Below are 7,813 nucleotides of genomic sequence, written 5' to 3'. Positions count from 1 at the left end.
TCATGATCTCACGACTTGTGCGTTGGACCCCGCATCCGGCTCTGTGCTGACAGCTCAGAGCCTGGAGCCTGCTTCAGATTCTGTGTTTCCCTCTCTCTCTGCCCCTCTCCCCTGCTTGTGCACTCGCGCTCTCTCTCTCCCTCTCTCTCCCTAAAAAAAAAATTAAAAAAAAACATTAAAAAATAAATAAATGTTAAAAAAATGAAGAAGAAATAAAGACTTTCTTAGACAAAAACCAGAGAATTAAGTACTAGCAGACCTAATCTACAAAAAAAGCTAAAGTTCTTTTTTAATGTTTTTTACATATTTTGAGAGAGAGAGGGAGCACACGTGTCTGTGACTAGGGGAGGGACACAGAGAGGAAAAGTCCCAAGCAGGCTCTGCACTGTCAGCCCAGAGCTCACTCGAGGCTGGTTTGTGAGATGTCACAAACCGTGAGATCATGACCTGAGCGGAAACCGAGTCAGACGCTTAACCAACTGAGCCACCAGGCACCCCTAAGGGAAGTTCTTCAGACAGAAGGAATATGGAATCAGACGGAAACTTGGGTTCACACAAAGTGTGCTAGAAATAGAATAAATGTAGATAAGATAAAGTTAGTCTTTTTCTTATGTCTAATTGGTCTAAAAAAGAGGTTGGCAATTTTTTTTTCTCTACAAGGCAAATATTTTAGGCTTTGTGGGCCTTATGGTCTTCGTTGCAACGATGTAACTTTGCCTTAGAGTATGAAAGCAGCCATTGGCAAAACATAAAGAAATGATGGTAGCTACATGCCAATAAAACTTTATTTATGGGCATGGAAATTTTAGTTTCATTTAATTCTCATGTATCAGAAAATTTTTTTCTTTTGATATTTTCCTACCATTAAGAAATTTAAAAACCATTCCTACTTTGCAGGCCATACAAAAGAGGTGGCAGGGTATGTTTGGCCCATGGGCCTTGCTTTGCTGACCTCTGCTCCGACCAACAGCCTACTGTACAGAGCAAAAGCAGCAGCAACGTGTTGTTTGTCTACAGGATGTAGAAAAGTAAACTGTAGTAATTTATAATCTGAAACGTCCTGTATCTATTAAAGAAATTGAATCTGTAGTTTAAAAACCTTCCAACAAAGAAAACTCCAGGCCCAGATGGTTTCTATCCAATGTCTGAATTTTATCAAACATTTAAGGAAGAAATAATACTAATCCTACACAATCGCTTTCAAAAAACAAAAAAGGTAAAAACAATTCTGAACTCATTTTCAAATCAGCATTACTCTAATGCCAAAACCGGACAAAAGCATCAAAAGAAAATAGCAGACCAACATTCTTCATGAACATAGATGCAAAAATCATCACCAAAACATTAACAAATCAAATCCAGAAATATATAAAAAGCATAATACATCACAGCTTAGTGGGGTATATCTTGGTAGTGTAAGCCTGGTTCACATTTGAAAATTAATCAATGTAAGTCACTATAATGACAGACTAAAGAAAAGCCATGTGATGATCTCAGTAAATGCAGAAAAAGCATTTGACAAAACCCACTCATGACCAAAACAAGCAAGCAAACAAAAGCTCTCAGCAAACTAGGAATAGAAGGGAACTTCCTTAACCTTATAGGGAGAATCTACAAAAATTGTACAGATAACATACTTTATGGTGAAGACTGAAAACTTCCCTTTCAGGATAGGGAGCAAGGAAAGGATGCCCTCTCTTACTCCTATTGGATTTCCAGTGCAGTAAGGCAAGAAAAAGAGAAAAAAGCCACACAGATTGGAAATACAGAACTATTTCTACTCCAGACAACATAATTGTTTACAGAGAAAATCCCAAAGTATCTCCAAAAACCTCCTAGAACTAGTAACAGTTCATCACGCTTATAGGATACAAGATCAATACATGAAAACCAATGTATTTCTATCTCCTAGTAATGAACAATGAAGTTTGAAATTTTAAAATACCATTTTTTTCATTCCCAAAATGAAGTAGGAAAATGAATTAGGTTTAAATCTAACAAAATATATGCAAGATCTATACGCTAAAAACAGTAGAACACTGATGAAACTCCTTCCAGCAGGCTTTTTGGTAGATATCAACAAGTTCATTGTAAAATTTACAGGAATGTGCAAAACAACTAGAATAGCCAAAGCAATTTTGAGAAAGATGAAGAAAGTTGGACTTACACTACCCAATTTCAAAACCTAACATAAAGCTGTAGTGTGATACCAGTGAAAGGTAGACACATAGAGCAATGGAACAGAATAGAGAGCCCAGAAACAGATCCATACAACTAATTTTGGCAAATGTGCAAAAAATACAAATACAGGGTGACTGGGTGGCTTAGTCATTAAACATTTGACTTCAGCTCAGGTCATGATCTCACAGTTTGTGAGTTCAGGTCCCACATCGGATGAGCTTGAGCCCTGTTTTGGGTGAGCATGAGCCCCACTTCAGGTGAACACGAGCCCTGGGTGAGTCCCACACTTCTCTCTCTTCCCCTCACTCACTTGTGCCCTCTCTCTCTCTCAAAAAAAAAAAAATATATATATATATCAAAAATATATAAATATAATATATATAGAGTGAATACTATGAATGTAAATTAAAAATATATAAATATAATATATATTAAAAATATATATATATATAAATATATATATATATATATATATATTTATATATATATATCAGGGTACCTGGGTGGCTCAGTTGGTTAAGCAGTTAAGTGTCTGACTTTGCATCAGGTCACGATCTCACGGATCATGGGTTCGAGCCCCATGTCGGGCTTTGTGCTGACAGCTCAGAGCCTGGAGCCTGCTTCAGATTCTGTGACTCCCTTTCTCTCTGCCCCTCCCCTGCTCACACTCTGTCTCTCCTTGTCTCAAAAATAAATAAACATTTAAAAAAACGTTTTAATACAATGTCTGACAAAGGACTTGTATCCATAATATATAAAGAATTCTCAAAAACAAGAAAAATAATAGGTGAAGATTTGAGTCACTTTCCAAAAAGATACAGATTGCAAATAAGCATATGAAAAGATGCCCAACATCATTAGTCATGAGAAAACTGTAAATTAAAACCACAAGATACCACTATGTACTTTGAATTGTTAAATTTAAAAAATAAGAACAAAAATTGGCATCACCAAGTGCTGGAGACGATGCAGAACATTCAGAACTCTCATATGTTCCTGGTGGAAGTGCAAAATGGTAGTCAGTTTGGAAAACATTTTGGCAATTTCTTCCAATATTAAATATATACCTACCTTATGACCCAGTAATCCTACATATTTCCCAAGAGAAATGGAAATGAAAACATATTCACACAAAAATCAGTAAGTGAATATTCCCCCCATAATGGGGGAAAAAAAATCCTTCAGCTAGTGAATGAACGAACAATGGTACATCGGTACAATGGAATACTACTCAGTGATAAAAAGGAACAGACTATTGATTCACACATTATGGATGTATCGATCTTAAATTTTTTTTTTTTTAACGTTTATTCATTTTTGAGAGACAGAGACAGAGCATGAGCGGGGAAGGGGCAGAGAGAGAGGGAGACACAGAATCCGAAGCAGGCTCCAGGCTCCGAGCCATCAGCACAGAGGCTCAAACCCACGAACTGCGAGATCATGACCCGAGCCGAAGTCGGACGCTCAACCGACCGAGCCACCCAGGCGCCCCAGGATGAATCAATCTTAAATGCACCTTGGTAAATGAAAGAAACCAGACTCAAGACTACATATTGTATGGTTCCATTTCTATGAAACTCTTGAAGATAAATCAGAGACAGAAAACATATCAGCAGTTACCACAAGTTGGAGGTAATGGTCAACAGCAGCATGAGAAAATTTGGGGGCCGATGTAACTGTTGTATGTCAAACTGTGGCGGTAGATACCTGTCTGTCTACCTTTGTCAAAACCCAAAGAACTGCTCATGACAAAGGGTGAATACCATGAATGTAAATTAAAAGAATCCACCAGGATATGAAAGATGGAAGGCATAATGCAGCTAACGAGTGTCACTGTATTACCAATGAATCACATAACCACAGTGAAGAGGGTGGGTAAGAAAGAAGTGTACATAAACAGCTCTGGAAAATGTCTTGAGTAAATATTGGACACTGAAAAGAATGGTGCATGAACACCGTACTCTAGTTGTCCAATTTGTTTCTCGCAGAGGGATGGTTTAGCAATGCTGAAATTACCTTATGTGTAACTAGCATTTAATAAGAAATTATTGTAGATAACAAGAGTCAGGTTTCTTGCTGTTAGAAGTACAGCTCAGGTCATGATCTCACATTCGTGAGCTGGAGCCTCATATAGCATGAGCTCAGGCCCCACACTGCGGGGGGGGGGGGGGGGGTGGCGGGCAGTGCGGAGCCTGCTTGGGATTCTCGGTCTCCCTCTCTGCCCCTCCCCTGCATGCACTCCCTCTCTCTCTCTCTCTCCAAATAAACTTTTTTAAAAAAAGTTTCAGACGACTTTTAAATTAGGTATAGATATATCTACTTATAACTTATTCGTTCACTCTATTTATCGAATGCCTATTATAAAATATATTCTTGACCTCAAGAAATTCAGTATGGGACTCAATCTGGCTTCTCCTGTGCTGTGTTGTAGACCAGTCTTTCTTATAATTACTCTATTCTGCCATTGTAGCAAGAAAGCAGCCACAGACAGTACATGTATGAAAGGAGGTGGCCGCGTTCCAGTGAGTTATTTACAAACACAGGCTGTGTGTGTTGCTTGCTGATCTATGATTAGAAGAGAATTTGGACAGTTTTAACTAAAACTAACATACCACAGGGTGGAGCTATTACCATGCTTTTATACTTTGCATACATTTCATATATGAAAACAGATGTACTTTCAATACTAGATGCAGCTGTACCCCCGCGTCATCCAATAGTTTGACTCAGAAAGTATTACATGCCAATTTCACACCAAGTGTCAGATACTAAGTGAAAAAGGGAGGAGCAGACGGGATCTTTTGGATGGGCATTTTAACCTTGAAACTGAGGAACTCACTTCATTATTCTAGGAAAAGACTAGGGAAAACGCCCTCTGTTTGTTTCTCCAATTATTGATTCTGATAATTAAAACGATTTGGTTACTTTAACTTTTATTCTGGGCTCTACTTTAGTATACCAAAATTAGTTTTAGAATATTTATTACAAACTTCAAGTCCGTATTTTAAGAAGATATTTATTAAAATCTAAACCACTTAATTTTTTATTTGCTAAACTTGAAAAAACTTAACAGAACCCAGGTGGTAGGTATATGAGTGTTCCCGGTAAAGCTCCCCTGACAATCTCTTCCTGCTATACTGGGTGTGACAACAGATAAGGAAAGGAGACCTGGCTCAGTCCAAGCACTTTCCAAGTAGGCTGCAGAGAACGCACCTGAGCTGGGTCTTTAAAAACTACCAGGAATGAGCCAGCAAAATAAGAGGCAGGCAGGCAGAGGAAATAGCACAGAAGCTCTTGGGTTGTGATAAAACAACCTGTGCCAGGAACACCACAGATGCTCTGTAGGGTTTCAAGCAGAAAAAAAAGGAATAAAGTTTGTTTTCCCCCTTTTACACTTTCTTCCTCTAGGCCTCATCTCTACAGAAGTTTGAACCACTGCCCTAAAGCTAAGCTCAACCAATAAGGGTAGAAAGCCTTTGCACAAGAGCAAAGCCTCTCCTAACTGCAAGATACAAAGAGTAAGAAGGGTATCAACCAACTAGGAGAGAGGCAGGAAGCCTGGGAAACATACTGGCAAGGTTTTATTCTATCTAGGATCCTGCATATGGTGGAATCAAATTTAAAGTTCTTCAAAAAGAATTGGATTTCCGTCTTTTTCAAATTTTTTCTCTTTTACCCCACTCCTAATTCCAGAAAATTCATTTGTAACCAAGGATTGCTTCAGATATGCTGAGTCGGAAGACACCCGTGTTAACCAATAAAATGGCAAAAACATACTAACATCCCATATACACAATCTTCAAAGAAAAAGAACTCTCAAGAAAGGAACTTACTTTCCAAACTGATAGACCATTTAAGGAATTTAGGAGACCTTGAGAATTGTACACAATTCAACATGTTCTCAGCTTTGAACTGCTCTTCTGATAGAGATGTCCTTGTACTTGTGACTTTAAGCTTAAGAGCTACAGACTTAAAAACAAATCTCCAAAAAGATACAAAGGCCAACAAGCACGTTACTACTTGTCATTAAGAGTATGTAAATCAAAACAGGATATAATTTTTTTTTTTTTAATTTTTTTTTTTCAACGTTTTTTATTTATTTTTGGGACAGAGAGAGACAGAGCATGAACGGGGGAGGGGCAGAGAGAGAGGGAGACACAGAATCAGAAACAGGCTCCAGGCTCCGAGCCATCAGCCCAGAGCCTGACGCGGGGCTCGAACTCACAGACCGCGAGATCGTGACCTGGCTGAAGTCGGACGCTTAACCGACTGCGCCACCCAGGCGCCCCAGGATATAATTTTTTAAAAAGGAAAATAAGTGACCCCTGGGTGGATCAGTTGGTTAAGCAGCCGACTCTTGATTTTGGTTTAGGTCATGATTTCACCATTTCTGGGGTTCAAGCCCTGAATCAGGCTCTGCGCTGACAGTGCGAAGCCTGTTAGGGATTCTCTCTCTCTCTCCCTCTCTCTGCCCCTCCCCTGCTCAAGTGCACACGCTGTCTCTCAAAAAGTAAATGGATAAACTTTTTAAAAATTAAAAAATAAAGAAAAATAAATGTTGGCAAGGATGTGGAGAAATTGGAACCCTTGTGCATTGCTGGTGGGAACACAAAATGGTGTAGCTGCTGTGAAAAAGTTTGGTGGTTCCTCACAAAATTAAACCTAGAACTACCACATACCCCAGTAATCCACTCCTAGGTATATATCCTAAAGAACTTGAAGCAGGGACTAACCCATGTTCATAGCAGTATTCACAGTCGTCAAAAGGTAGAAGCCACTCAAGTGTCCATCAATGGCGGAATAAATAAAATGTGGCATATACCTACAATGGAATATTAATCAGCCATCAAAAGAAATGAAATTTTGGTACATGCTACAACACAGACCTTTAAACACTATGCTAAATGAAATAAGATAAAGGATAAACGCTGTAGGATTCCACTTATAAGAGCTACCTGGTAGGCAAATTCAGAGACAGGAAGTAGAATTGTGGTTATCAGGGCCTAGGGGTGGGTTTGGGGAGGGGAAATGGGAAGTTATTGTTCAATGGATACAAAGTTTGTGTTGGTGATCATGAAAAAGCTTTGGATATACATAATTGTGATGATTACACCAATACTGGACTGTATTTAAATGCCCGTGAACTCTACACTTACAAATGGTTAAACTGATACACAATATTTTATGTATATCTTACCAAACATAAAAAAGATCAAACTATAGTTAGCAATTAAATGCTTACTATGCGTATGGCACTGGGCTAAAAGATAAATGTGTGTTCACTCCATCCGCACGGATTTGTTCCCCATTTCACACAGATGAACAGCCTCATGCCTTCTGTAAGGCCACATGTCATTTCCAATACAAGCAGTAAAATGGCCTATTCTGAAATGCTAACCCATTTTCCAGACCCAATCAGACCCCAAAATATACCTTTATGAAGACTGGCTTCAGGGGACTTGAGACACATTAAAATCAGCATATATTTTATTTTCAAGCACATAATAAACACTTTCCAGTGCTACTATAGCTCCCATGGATTCTTTTCATATAGAATTGGAAGGAAGTTGTTTCTGGTGAGGTTGCTGATGATCAAAAATCAAGACACAGGAGCCTCAAAGGTAAAAAGAGT

The sequence above is a fragment of the Panthera leo genome, chromosome F3 (assembly GCF_018350215.1).
Source record: "Panthera leo isolate Ple1 chromosome F3, P.leo_Ple1_pat1.1, whole genome shotgun sequence".
Taxonomy (NCBI): domain Eukaryota; kingdom Metazoa; phylum Chordata; class Mammalia; order Carnivora; family Felidae; genus Panthera; species Panthera leo.
This window is presented reverse-complemented; position numbering follows the sequence as displayed.